The sequence below is a fragment of the Lepidochelys kempii genome, chromosome 8, assembly GCF_965140265.1.
Source record: "Lepidochelys kempii isolate rLepKem1 chromosome 8, rLepKem1.hap2, whole genome shotgun sequence".
NCBI classification, from domain to species: Eukaryota; Metazoa; Chordata; order Testudines; family Cheloniidae; genus Lepidochelys; species Lepidochelys kempii.
In genome coordinates this window covers 101,065,852-101,081,140 of record NC_133263.1, presented here as the reverse complement: position 1 = coordinate 101,081,140, position 15,289 = coordinate 101,065,852, and the positions used below count along the sequence as shown (strand labels likewise).

Here is a 15,289-nt window from a genome sequence, read left to right as displayed (position 1 = left end):
CAAGTAGGAGGTGGCCCTGGCTGAGCAGGGGCTGGTGCGGGTTGATGTCCAGCACCTCCACCCCCACCCACTTTTGGTGTCCAGTCAGTACATCTGACCAGACACTGCCTTTTCAACCAGACTGTCTGATCAAAAACCAGACACCTGGCAACCTTAGAAGCGACCCAGGAAGGGTAACGCAGACAGTCCACAATCTTTCCCAGGGGTCAACGCTGCTGACCCTCCTGGGACCCTGGGTCAGAGCCCAGTGGAGTGAATGAGCCTGGGCTCCCCTACCATTTCCCTTCCCCCAGCTGAGTGGATGCTATCCACTAGGCCACCAAGCCCACTGAGGACCCTACTACGCCACCCTTGTCACCATGGTATCTGAGCCATTTCTAGTAGTGCATTAAGTGACATGACTAACATCTGAGAGACAAGGGGGGTGAGGTAATATCTTTTATTGGACCACCTTTTTTGGGTGAGAGAGACAAGCTTGCAAGCTACACAGAGCTCTTCTTTAAGTGGGTAACATCTGTCACCTATGGTTCATTCCATCTCTCACTATTAGATAGGTAAAATCTCTTTTTCCTGGCCCTACTTGCGCCTAAGGAAGAGCAAAATGTTTTGCAAGGAACCCTGAAACTAAGTAATACTCATTTATGAATGTCTGAACTGAGCTTTGGCCCACTTCCAGTGAACTCTGGGCAGGTTTATGGTTCAATATCAAAAGCAATACAGAACTCATTGTACCAAGTGAAACTGAGGTTTCATTCAAAACTCAAAGCAAAACTGAGAAAGCACAAACCCATACAAAGTTAAACCAAAGCCAAGCAGCCTTTCACTGCTGAGTTTGAACAGCTCTGATTACAACAGAGAGTTTTCCTACGAGGTAAATGTCATATTCTACACTCTCAAGGGAATACTCTAGCTAGGAACCATGCAGTCCCTCATCATCATTTCTGCCTTCTTAAGCATGTTCTGTCTCTGAGATCTAAACCTACATGTGAAAAAAATACATGTGCATTTCTGCCTTATTGCAAACCTCTTTCTTTCAAAGAGAGACAGAGTATAATTCATTTCAGGAGTGCATTCCATCAGTGCACACACTGTACACAGAATGGATTCCACACAAGAGGAGCAATCCAAGCAATACTCCACTCCAGACCACATGGAAGTTCCCCACCCATCTTTCCAATAGATATGACCTGTAAAATTATTGCATGATCTCTCTGAAAAGATCTTGGTTTGCACCACATTTTATCTCTGATCTCAGAAGGGTTTCCATCTTCAGCTGCCTAAAAAGGAAAAAGAAAAAAATCTTCTTCAAAGACACTAAGATAATTTTATGAAGGGGACAGAGATCAAGAGATAGATTATGACCAGTCTATACAGCTCTTGTGCTCTTCAAAATGCAAAGGAACCTCTGGCCAAGACTTCCTGTGGGCACTAGCTTCTCATAAAGGGGTGGGAAGGAGTCATGATCCCTGCACACAGAGTCTGCCAGAGACTTTCCTATTGCCATTGATTTTATGTGGAAGAAGCTGAAATACTGTGGTGTTGGGTGGCAGTGTAAAACCCTAAAATGATAGACAGACAGACAACTGGTAGAACAATTCTCCTTCCTAAGAGCTCTGAGAAGCGCCATGCATCCCCAAGCTCCATCTAGGTGGTGTGGTTCTGCATCACATCCTATCCAGTAGCGATATCACATTCAGGCCCCGAAATGTATTCCTTTTTTTTTTAAGGATATGAAAAAGTGAATGAGTGGGAGCATCCACAGGGAGCAGTGTGATGGCAAAACTTAAGGTTTGGGGTTCTGTTAGCATTAGAACTCAGCATTTGGCTGTAAACTATATACGCCTCTTGGATTTACAAAGGCAGGCAGGAATTCACCAGAAAAAAAGGCCCTTTCATGACATTTCTAGTCATTTTTGCGTTTGATCAGTCCGGAAATGCCATGAGAACAGCCGTTTCAAGTACGTCAACACTCGCACTTCCAGGCCTGGCCAAGACCAGGAAATACAGAGACATGAAAAATAAGATAGCGGGGCAGGGGAAGGTAACCAAGTTTTCTCAACATCAAACGTCCATGAACATCAAAGCTTTGGTCTGGGTACTGGTCCCAGCTCTGGGTGAACAGAAGGGGATCTGGGCCATGTCCTGAGGCAATGTAAGCTGGTGTAGTCCATTGGAATCGATGGAGCTACTCTGACGTTCACCAGTTGTGGATGCAGCTCTTTGAGTTTATTCAAGCCGGTGGAGCCGTTTTTAGTGCAAATGTACTCGGGATATTTTAAGGATGTAAATCACGTTTGGGAAGAGCCCTCTGAAAGAGCACAGCGGCCTTATTCGTAATAAAACACTGTCTGTATATTAACATGGTACGATTACTTTAGTATTATATACAACTCTGCCCAATTCCTTAAAGGAAAACATACCTTTTAAAATACAAGCATTCATTTGCTGGCAACTGTGCAAGTCCGGTGTCTCACTGCTCCAGAATGCATGACCCCTTATCCATGTATATTCCCAGATATGCCTATTAGCTTTGAGTTCATTATTAATAACAGCACCACTTTGTACTTCCGGCGCCTGATGCCGAACGTTTACTTTAGCACGACGAGGTCACTGGGTCCTGATTATTTCGCTGCAGGAAATTCATTGCAGTGTAGGATGTTTAAGCCAATAAGCCTGATTCTTTGTTACACTAAGCCTCCTTTTACACCACTCATGCAGAGGAAAGGGGCCCCAGAGTGAGCGCAAAGGTAATTTACACAGTCAGAGCAGTGTAAAGCAGACTTACTGCAACCCCCATAGCACCCCATTCTCCTGGACTTGAGTGCTCCTCCCTGCCTGTTTGAATCCCCTTTAAACACCGAATCGCTCAGAAAGAAGAGGCAGAGGCTGTCTTTTGTTATGGGTTTGTACAGCGCCTGACACAATGCGGCCCTGGCCTCCAGGTGCTACCGTAAGACTACTACTAAAAGCTAGATAAATGTTCACTGTTTAGTTCCAACTTCTATACAGAGGAGTATAACATTAAGGGAATCAGAATGTGGCTTCCCTGATGCCACAGGGCTTGATCCATAGCTCAGTGGTGGAGATTTAGGTTGGATATTAGGAAAAACTTTTTCACTAGGAGGGTGGTGAAACACTGGAATGCGTTACCTAAGGAGGTGGTGGAATCCCCTTCCTTAGAAGTTTTTAAGGTCAGGCTTGACAAAGCCCTGGCTGGGATGATTTAGTTGGGGATTGGTCCTACTCAGGCAGGGGGTTGGACTAGATGACCTCCAGAGGTCCCTTCCAACTCTGATATTCTATGATTCTATGATTGACATCAGCAGGACGATTCCCATTGGATCCAGCCTGCGGGGCAGCCTGGGAGAGTCTCAGCCCAAGGAGGAGGTAGGTCCCACTAGTGTGGAAGAAACTGCAGGATCCTTAGCCTATCCTAAGGAAGGCAGGAGTGGTGGCAGAGAAAAGCAGGTTGCTAATCCTTTGCCCAAGTGTAGTCGTGGGTTTCAAAGCTTCAGTTTCTGCTAGGAGAGCAGCAATTTTTAGACTGTCTCAAGAGGGATGGCAAGGGCTAGGCATATTTTGGCCAGCGCTCACTAATACTTCACGGTCTGATGATAAAGGCAACAGCCTGCAGGTTGGGTATGGTGCCCAACTTGCGTCTAAGTCACTAACTGTTGGGAGCTGGAATTGAAGTCAGCTGACCAACCTCAGATTTACAGAACCCAGTGGATCACTGTTTCGCACCTGTGTGGCTGAGTCGAGAGTGTGAGATGCCTTGTTGCTGGTTACAAAACACAACTGTAGCAAATGAACTGAGGAAAAATAATCTGGGAATTACTCAGGCGGCTGAGTTTTTAAATTAAGGGCAGTTTTAAAGATGCCTTTAAAAAAACCAGAAACCAAAAAACATTTGGTCTCAATTTGAAAGCCCGGTCTATACTTAAAATCTATATTGGCAGAGCTCTGATGGTCCAGGCTGTGAAAAAAACACAAACACAGTTATGCCGACAAAAACCCCATAGTTCCTCCATTAGCAGCAGTCCTTCTGTGGGTATACTCAGTGTCTATGCTACATGGCTATACCATCATAGGCTCTGTCGTGTAAACATTGTGTAATTGCACCTCCCCCGCATGTGCCAACTACCTTTTCCTTTGCATGGGCATCTCATCAATCCATCAAGAGGGTTTTTTCACCCCCAGCATATGGCTCAGAAGCTATGCTAACACACAGGGAACAATATCACCTTGTCGAACGTCAAAGATTTCACATGAGCTCTTCACTAAGACAGCTAAGGAAATTAGTTTTGGCTGAAGCCATCTGGTCTGCACATAGTTTTGAGATGAAGGAAGCAAAAGTTTGACTAGAATGGAGGGGAATTGCTGCTGAAAATAGGTTTTTAATAGGAACAGGATTGCTGCAGCCGATTTTCAGTGTAAGCAAAACTTCCATTAAGTGTAACATACTTTTGAATGCAAAGGAACCTCTGCAATTAAGCTTGTTGTTTTTGTTCAAAAGGAGATGGAAGGGGAGTAATATTTGAGTGACATTAATTGCCTATATTAGGGCTGAATATACTGTACTTCATCCAGACTCCACTAAGGACATACAATCCAACTGATTAAGCCATGGACAGTGGTTCTTTTGTAGTTGATGGACGGCATCTTGAACTGAGCAACAGCCCTTATAGCATAGAGTTGAGTTATGTCGAGATCCCAATACAAACTGCAACATCAAAGGGGGAAAACTTTCTCCAGAAATTCTTGCCACCTGCACAGGTTCTAAATGTTTCAAGGAGCATGCAGGTGTTTGCAATTGCCTCCCCTAGCCTGGAAAAGGGACAAAGGAATCCCCTGTTAATGACATGGCTTGGAAACTTCCCAACCAAACCAAAATTATTGACAGTGCACTCCGCCCCAGTGATATTCAGACAACCAGATGCAGGAAGGAGACCAAACCATGAGAGAAGAAGAGGGGTGTGAGCAAGCACTTGTGCCATTAGCAGCTTTAGCAAGCAGTGGTTGATGCGTGATGGTTCCAAAAAAGAGGACTGGATGATCAGAACAGGACCTTGAGGACAATGGCACATTACAGGCACATCCTTGTATTATTCAAGAAGTATGGTGGCTTAGGTGTGGATGTGTTTATCTACAATGAGTTTCCCTGTGAGCACAAATACACTTGCCCTTTGCCTACAGAACTTCAGGCGGGTTACAGGGTTTTACAGGTTCCCTCTGCTGGCTGAGGCAGTGAAGCCATTCCTTTAGCTCACCAGGCAGAGTGGAAAAGCACGTAACAGCTGTGTTTCTTGGGGGTCAGGGGAAACACAGCTGATAGCTACATCTGCAGACATGCGGCACGGAACCCAAACCTGACTGGAACCTCTTCTGAGTTTTGACAAGTTCATTTACTCTGCAGCCCACTGCCTTCCCATTCCCTGATATTTTTTAGCTTTGCATTTATTATTATTCTCCTATCTGGACTGCCCAATTACAGCTGGGAAGTGAAGTGGAAGTGAGAAAGTACCCTGAGAAAAGTTATCCCCACTGAATTTCTGTCCAGATAGTCCCGAAAAGCTTACAAAAAAGCCTGACCTGGAAGAGTAAAGATGGTCCAGTGGTTTGCATACTAAACTAGCACTTGTGAAACATGGATTCAATTCCCTGCTTTCTCTCTCTCTATTGCCCATTCGTAAAACAGGAATAATAGCACTGCCCTACCTCAGAGGTGCATTGTGAGGTGCTCAGACACTATGGAAACGGGGAGCCATATAGGTCTCTTTGATAGAAGAGATATTGTAGGGAACATTACAGAAGTAGTAGAGAGTGGGGCAGGAGATGGATAAGACCACCCAATAGATCCAATTTCTATCATTCTGACCCTTTTTAAGTGTAAATGTTTGGAGGGCAGGGGCAAGGAGGGCCTCAAGCCTGATATCATCCCATAGCGAAAGAGAGAGCTAACTCTGAGTAAGTCCTATATGTTTGATGTCTCTCCCTCATCAAAAAAACCCTTCAGTGGCGTCAATGGGTTTAACTGCCTGTCCCCTAACATTTACAGACAAGCATAAAAAAGGGAAGTGTAATTCTTGCAATTACATCTGAAGAGCATCTTTAATGAATATGAAACAGCTTTGAACATCAAAGTATTGACTGAAGTGGAAACCTAATATCTTCACTACCAGCCCTTGATCCCCTGGCACAAAGAAAGCAGCATTGGGGGAGTGGGAGGGGAAGATGAGGAAGTGGAAGGTCTTTGGCTGGAATGTCAAAGACAAAATATAGGTGCCCAGTGACCTGCACTTTGAACAAGCCTCTCGGCTGGTAGTTTGTAATGTGCAATAAAGGAATATGCCACTACCTCCTCCATTGCCACTAACCATCCTAACGGCAAAAGCACCATTGCCATAATGCCTGAGGAAACATGTCACCTATTAAAGGCAGACAAGGGTCCTTCCATTTTTTTCTTGTCTTATTAATTAAACTGGGGTGTTTTGCCGCTCAGGATTTGTTCAGAGAGTCTCAGGAATGGCTGGGAGGCCTCTCCCAACAAGCAGGCACTGAAAAGTAGCCTGTGATGAAAACTAAGGATGAGAGAACCAGAAAAGGGTCAGAGGACTGTCAACAGGGATACACACGTGGATGCTGAGCTGAAGCTTATTAATTCATTCTTTTTAGAATGAACTTTTTGGAAGTTTTTTCCATGTGAAAATGTTGGTTCAACTAAATCAAAATGTTTCCTGGGAAAGTATCAATTTTGACAACATTTTCAATCTGATACGGTCAAAGTGTTTTTTTTCAATTTTTTTCAAATTATAAGTTATAATACAAAAGTAAAAATGATAAATTCAAAACAAGTGCTTTGACCTTCTCACCATGAAATATTTTAATAAGGTCATTTTGATATTTCAGAAATTTTGAAATTTCAACTTTTCATTGCGATTCATGACAGGAGGACATTCGAAAATGTCAGAATTTCCTGCTAAATGGAAATTCTGAGTTCTGACCTGCTGTTTATAATCTATATAGTGTGACAGGGTCGGGCCAGTTGGCTACAGGAGAGTGAAAGAAGGCAGATATATTAGCCCCAGGTTAAGTAGGTCCTTTTTCCCTGGGTAAGGTAACAGGGAAGGTTCCAAAACAATCAGGAACCTTCTGGAGACAATTAAGACAGACATGCTGATCAGAACACCTGTAGCCAATCAAGAAGCTGCTGGAATCAATTAAGGCAGGCTAATCAGGGCACCTGGGTTTAAAAAGGAGCTCACTTCAGTTTGTGGTGCGCGTGTAAGGAGCTGGGAGCAAGAGGCACTAGGAGCTGAGAGTGAGAACGCATACTGTTGGAGGACTGAGGAGTACAAGCACTATCAGACACCAGGAGGAAGGTCCTATGGTGAGGATAAAGAAGGTGTTGGGAGCAGGCCATGCGGAAGTAGCCCAGGGAGTTGTAGCTGTCACACAGCTGTTCCAGGAGGCACTCTAGAGAGCTGCAGTCCACAGGGCCCTAGGCTGGAACCCGGAGTAGAGGGCGGGCCCGGGTTCCCCACAAACCTCCCAACTCCTAGTCAGACACAGGAGGAGTTGACCTGGACTGTGGGTTAATGAAAACAGCCAAACTGAGGGCTGCCGTGAAGCTCCAAGGCGAGCAAATCTGCCAATAAGCGCAAGACCCACCAAGGTAGAGGAAAACTTTGTCACAATAGCCAAGACAGATGAATGATGCTTAAGCACATCAGCATCATCTATCTGTCTTGCAACCATCCAAACCAGGACACTCTGTTTTTAATATACAGATCCTTGGCTTAAACAAAAATAAGCAAGCCATGTTTCATACTATCCAGTTCCCTCTCTAAAATCAATGTTAGAAGGCAATAAACAATTGAACTGAAAAAAAGACATCTGAGCCATAAATATGCTGCCACTGCCTATTTCATTTTCACTACTAGAGAGAAATAGAAATACAGTAGAGATGTGGTGGAAAATGGGGAAATCACTGGCATTTCACTGCCAAAAAGATGGCTCTCTCTGTAGAGCAACGTCTGAGGCCTGAGTCTACCTAGAGGTCCATACAGATGTCCCAGAAGCATCAGACATCAAAGTGGCATTGCAGCATTTAGAGAAAGATGTACCTATTGAGCACTCAATGAACACACTAGATCCACTCTTTCCCCAGAAGGTACATTTGAAAGGCCAGATGTCATCAACATGATAGCTAAGACTATTTATATACTTAGAATTTTATCAATTAATTTGTTAAACAACAAAAGTAGGTATTACAGCCCTAATCCAGCAAAGCACTTAAGTACAGGCTTCACTTTAAGCTTCCATATTGACTTCAAGGGGACATAAGCATTGGCGTCAATGGTTTGCTACATAGGGATCTCAGACCCTGACAAGTATCCCATTTGCATGGCATCTGAGCATCTCACAAACTTAGGGTATTTATCCTCATGACATCACTGTGAAGTACAGGAGTGCTATTATCCTTATTTGACACATGGGGAACTCAGACACAGATAGGACAAGACTTACTTGCCCAAGGTTACAGAAGAAATTTGTACGGAGCTGAATTCCACTCTTCCGAGTCCCAAGCAAGTGCTCTAGCCACTGGACCATCTTTCCTTGCAATGGACGGAATTCAGCACACATTTAATATGCTTTACTGAACTGGGACCTTTGTGATTTCAGTCTTAGAGCATACTTCCAGGTAACCTGTTCAATTCCAGCTGCAGCATCTTAGCAACTACCCAAGGGACCAGCAAAATTGACTGCCTACTATACGTGGTCATTAAGGAAAGGCCAAACAAAATTGCACTGGAGACTTTTGGGGACACTTCAGAATGGTTCCTTCAGAGAGGGTTTGTGTGTCAGAGTATGAGATACTTTGAAATCCTCTTATAGCGCCTGATCCAAGACTTCACTGGCCTTTCCATCAGGCCCAGTTGTCAAATCATTTTCCTGTCTCCAACCCAACAGAATGATTTGAAGAGTTGGATGGTGCATCTCCCTACATGCCACGCATCCCAGCTTCACAGCACCATTGTATAGTGGGGATCCAGGGCAAGTTTGAGGAGTGCTGGATTCAATGTATATCTCCCCCAGCACACATACACCCACACTGATCCATCAGTCCCTTATGCATGGGACAGCACAGGAGACCTGGAGGCTATACCAGCCTGGAGGGAGAAGTGATAGGTGCAAATCTACTCAACTGTTGTTCCTTGCCTGCAGCGAGAATGCTTTCCCACTCCCTAAGGAGCTCCCCAGCCCAGATGTTCAGACTGAGCACTGGAGACAGGACGTGGGGCTACGTGCAGTGGTGCCATTCGTGTGTTGCAATGCAGTGAAACAATACAGCAGTTTCCTGCTGCTTCAGTAGATGTGGAATTTGCTATGGGTCAAACATCCAGTGACGTCAAAAGACTGGGCCTTATAAAGGTCTCACGCAGTTCTATACACCCCTTATTGTCTTTAGACTAACTCATCTTTCCTCAGTCGTAAGCCAAATCAAGGCTACTCCACACCCGGCTCCTTGTGTTAAACAAAGCACTCAAATAAGTCTCTGCATAATGGGTCAGAGTCATTTGGCAAGTGTTAGAGAAGGTATAATAAAAATACCAGGCTGCTATTCAGTTGAGGATGCCCGTGGCTGCCCATAAACCATTAGCAGTGAGGTCAGTGGACCTTAACACTGATTACGTAACCTTGTGCACTACCATTCCATGGTTTATTTTCTCTTCCTCTCATGAGGAACTTTTAGGAACAGGAAAAGGGCATCAAGCTCAATCCATCTGCTACTTCGCAGCAATCTTCTTAATTTTACCCTTTCCTTAATCCTGGTCTTTTCACCAGTCCTCTTCTCCCCATTACCCAAGACTGCATCTTCTAATGGTGATGATATTTTTCTATGGCACATAATACTGCAGATTAGAGATGCGTGGGAATTGTTCAATGGAGTGTTTGTTTGTTTGTTTATCAGAAAATGCCAATTTGTTAAAACTGAAACTTTTTTGCAAGAAAGGGTTGGTTTTGATGAATTTCCTATTTTGAAAATTTGCAAAAAATGTTTTTAAAAGGGTTGAAATCAAAAGGTCTCAAAATTATTGAAACAAAACATTTTAATTGACCATAAATATATATACTTTTGGGGGTGGAGTTCAGTTCATAAATAAACGTCAAGATCTTGTCTCAATTTAGGACAGGAAAAATCTCAGAAAATTCTTGTGAGATGGAAAAACCATTTCCCACTCCGTTCTGCTCCAGACTGGGGTATATCAGGTGTCAGACATCTTAATAGCAACACCAGGAACATAGAAATTGCAATAGTGGATCAGACCGATAGTCTGTCTTGTCCACTATCCTGTCTCAGACAATGGCCAGTACCAGAACCTTCAGTGAAGAAACTTTGCTGTAGACAGGTATGGAGTAACCTGGCCCCAGAGAAAATTTCCCTCTGACCCTCAACTGTCAGTGGTCATCTTATGCCCTGAAATATGAGGGTTTATATAACTGGATATTCTTGTTATTCATATAAATGTCTAATCTTTTTTTAAGCTGTTGGCCTCGATGATTCACTGGGAGCAATGAGTTCCACACACTCATTGTGCACTGTGTGAAGATGTATTTCCTTTTATCAGTTTTGAGCTTGCCTCCCTTTAGTTTTCATTGAATGTCCTCTTGTTATTGAATTAAGAGATAGAGCTAACAGAAGCTCCTCATCTACCTTCTCCTTTCTTTGCATTTTATTTCCTATTCACTCTTTCTGCTATTACACCATAGTGCAATGTGTCATCAGTCGTTTTTGCTCTGCCCTGGCTTGATTCAGCCATATTTTGACAATAATGCCCCAGTTCATTCCCTGATGTCTGTTTCACTTCGCCCGTGTTCCCTAGGTTGGCTCACTGCTCCCAGACAATTTTATTTTTACCTTCACTAAACTGAATTTGCCACCAACACTCCCATTCCCCTGAATGATCCATAACGTTTTGCATATAGTTGCATTGTTCCACATTACAGTGACGGGGGATGGATCACTTGATGATGATCTGTTCTGTTCATTCCCTCTGGGGCACCTGGCATTGGCCACTGTCGGAAGACAGAATACGGAGTTAGATGGACCATTGGACTGACCCAGTATGGCCATTCTTCTATTCTTATTATTCGCTCTGCCTCCAATTTTAGATGTTAACTGGTCATTTTGTTTACATCTTCCTTTCTAGGCCACATGCATATTCACTCGTGGGGAAGGGAGAAAACCCTCCGCAGGAAGAATCCACTTGTAACCCTTTTGCAACTTTTGAAGATGCAGCATGATCCAATGGTAAGGCCTGGGACTTGGAAGACACAGATTCAATTCCCAACTTTGCTGTTGACCTGTGTGACTTTAAATAAGTCACTTCCCCTCCAACTCTTTGTCTGTTCTATTTGGATTGTAATTTCTGGACCAGGGACTGTCTCTTACTATGGGTACGTACAGAACCTAGAACAGTGGAGCCCTGATCTTGGGTTGGGAGCTCTAGGTGCTACTATGATACAAATAACAACCTGAAAAGCTTCTAACTACTAGTATGTCTTTGTCGCGATGGATGAGTCTCAGAAGATCTGGACAAGCAGTGAAATGTTCAGTTGCTTATCTCAGCCTAAGTGCTCACACTTAGGGGTTCAGGCCCCTATGGGCCTCTACCTAACCATACAAAACCACCATGTTTTACAGTCTCTCCAGATGGATCCATAACTCATTCCAGGCTAACCTCATCCCAAGTTCACTCAAAAGTCACCTCAAGTATACTGCAGATTTGGCTCAGGCGTGTAGAAAGGTTAATGGACCTTGATAAACCTGGGCCAAATTTCAGATTTATAAGGGAAGGCGCCCATGTTATGCCCCTTGTCTCAGTGCTGTACATTGTGTTTAACAAATCATTCTTTACCAGGCAGACAGGACATAATGGGCGTATTCCACAGCAAGGGAGATTTAGGTTAGATATTAGGAAAAGCTTTCTAACAATAAGAATAGTTAAGCTCTGGAACAGGCTTCCAAAGGAGATTGTGGAATCACCATCATTGGAGGTTTACAAAACAGGTTGGGCAAACACCTATCAGGGATGGTTTAGGTTTACTTGGTCCTGCCTCAGAGCAGGGGGCTGGCCTTGATGACTTCTTGAGGTACCTCCTAACATTATGATTCTGTGATTCCGAAACAATCATACATAGTAGAGAATTCTTCCCGTCTCCCTTGTTCTGCAGACCTCACTTTCTTCCCATTGTTTTGATTCTTCAGTCCAGCTCTTCTTGTTTAATTTTGCATACAATAATCTTCTTTATAGCCTAACAACATTCTTCCCCAACCGAAGCAAAACAATGCTATGCCCCTTCCACATAGGAAACTAAACTGTAGGGAAATCTTTCAAATCATTGGTTAAGATTTTCAAAGCCTAGTAGGTGATTTAGCCACACAAATCCCATTAATTTCGAAGGGGATTGTGTGGCTAACACCCTGGCTCATTTTGGAAATATCATCCCATATGTAACAGTGTAAGGCTCTAAGCACTAAAGCAACATTAAAAATCACTTTTCACATGAACACTATGGAACTCACAAGTGCAGTTGGTCAGCATCAAGAGTTCATCAAGATAAGTGGCTTTTCAACATAGACAAAATTTTCCATGGAAAATTTTCTTTTTGGTTTCAATGAAAACCAGAAACCAAATAAAATTTAAGCTTTTTGTACAAAATTCCAGGTTTTAGTTTTTGGAAACCAAACATTTTAACCAAAGAAAAAGAAGCAGGTATGTATTTGTATTTTTGACTGGCGGGGGGTGGAGGCATTTCCCCCCCAGGAAATTAAAAAAAAAAATCCTAAATTTCCCACAAAATATAGTTGGCATGTTTTGATCAGCTATATTCACATGAAATAAGAATGACCATGGACTTCACAATTTGCAGAACTAAATGCAAAAAACTCATTTCTTCAACATTGCTTTCCATCAATCAGTTCTTCACATACACATACATGCTCACAGACAGACAGACAGACATACACACTCAAATTGAATGGACAAATTTAAAACTCTATTAAGGTATTTCTCTTATAAATTGGGAAGTATGAAGAAGATAAAGGCTTTCTTTTCACTGACAAAAGGGTGGGTTTTTTACAGCATAGTAACTAGTGGGCAAGTCATCTTGCTGTAAAATTCTAAATGGAGACAAGGTACCTGTCATGTTTATTGTGAGGTGCCTAGGGAGGATAGCCCTACACTCCCTGCCCATGATTTACCTTACCTGGTATACCTTAAGCTCAAAACTACAGTGCCTTCTCTTCATTATGTTTTTGAAATGGGCTAGCCAATGCACTTTGATTACCTCATAGTAAAACCAAACCTTTTCTGTCAGTGAGGACATAGTCAAAGATATTGCTATGCTACTTTCAGGGTGAGATTTGCAAAAGTGCCTAAGGGCATCCAGTTTGTGCACGCACCCCTAAATACTTGGAAGACACTCAGCATTCCCTGGCCAAGTGATGAGCCAAATGGACAGACATTGCTTCACAATATCAATAAACAGCTACTGGGACAAGTCACTGGCTTCACTCCTACGTGTGAGAGCAGAATTTGGCCTCAACTCATTTGGTGGAACTCCATATTTCAGTGTAACCAGGAAACTAAGCGATGTCCATCTTCAGACAACTGTCCGGCTAAGATTTAGAATTTTGGTATAAAACTTTGCTTGAAGTTATTTCTTTCTACATTTTTCCCGTGTAGAGTGGTTTCACAGTTTGCTGCTGACAGTCCAGGGTCAAGGGCCTGAGAACCCCAACAATATGAAGCCAGTTATGAAGAGAAAAAGTCTCTCAGTGGACTTTGATAAACAATATTGGGAAACAGTGAAACTCCCTCAGCATAGGAATCGCGAGCATTCATTCAGACAGAGGCTTTGGGGCTGTATTCCTTTTGTTACTTAAGTGGATGTGAGGTTGTCAGACACCAGTTTCTACCTACAGTTGTTTTGAGTTCCATTATAAAGTTCTCCTTTCGTGACACTCCAAAGGCTTTGCTCTTCAGGAAGCTCTATTGTGGCAGTGGAGAGTTTACTTAACAGCTTGAAAAAAGGAGCTCACATGACATGATACTGAAAGAATGTGGTGTCAGAACCAGGCACGGGCTGCAGATTAAACAGGAGCAGTGGAGTCAAGAAGGCAGCACAGGTGAACGGTGTTGCTCACAAAGAACTTCGCAAGTGGGCCTACATATCTGAAGGCTAACCCTCCAAGGTCCCACTGGGGTGATTAAAATAAAGGCCTGAATTGTGGAATTATTGGTCCGACTCCCCCAGTGCACAGATGACGTGACAGCCAGTCGATCCAGCCTGAATGGCTGGCAGAGGCCCATCACAGGCAGCAGAACTCAATTAAGCCTCTGCTTACACACAGCCTTTGTGAGCCAAGCTAAATTTTTATAATCCCAAACTGCTCTGTTTCAAATTCTAAACTCACACTTTCACATCCCCTCCAGTAGAAAATATGTGGATTAAACACATCTCTCTCACACACACTCTCACACACACACACACACACGGCACCTTAATAGACCCCTGACGCTTAGCAGGGTTTTATAATGAGAGAGTGGAAAGACATGATGTGAAGTGTTCTGCGTTGATAAGAAACCTATTACCACTGTGGAAAAGCCCACTGGGAACGGAAGAAGCTGCTGCCCTTTAAAAGAGCCAAAGGTCAAATCAATATCAGCATTCTCCTGATCTCCAAGAGTTAAGTGAGGTTGCAGTTATCTGCTTGCAATTCTCTAGGGCTCTAGCCTGAGATGCTGCATTTTCTCATATTTCACTTACCATACATCACTCAACATTCATTATTATTAACCAATTGTGCTCAGCCTGGGATATGAATTTGGTGAGATATTTGCTCCAGTAATTGTAATGGTGACCCCTAAAAGGCTCAGAATTCAGGTTTGGCTTTTCATAAGCACCCCCAAGTCTGAAACAATTATCCAAAATATAGGCTCAATCTGACTGTGCAGCTCACAAGAACGAGTTTTCTCCTAGGAATTCCAATACTTACTGCCTCTGGAAGGACTGAAAATATTCAAAGAAGAGCTTTTCTTATATATTTTGAATCTTTCTCACAGAATTTGGAATGGAGCTAGGGGAATAATTCATAGTGAATAATTTGCTGTCAATTAAATGTATTTCTTTTCCTCTTTGTGAATTGTCCACAAATTGGATCTATACTGCCTTACATTTATTTATTTAAAATGATTTGCTCAATAATTTATGCAAACAA

General features: G+C 43.1%; 1 protein-coding gene and 1 pseudogene across 2 annotated transcripts in view; both read right to left on the bottom strand.

Moving 5' to 3' along the window:
* LOC140916421 (diablo IAP-binding mitochondrial protein-like) overlaps positions 1 to 8,613 on the bottom strand; it is a 33,302-nt pseudogene extending 24,689 nt beyond the window's left edge.
* TRABD2B (TraB domain containing 2B) overlaps positions 1 to 15,289 on the bottom strand; it is a 411,723-nt gene that overhangs the window by 331,783 nt on the left and 64,651 nt on the right. The window lies entirely within an intron of this gene.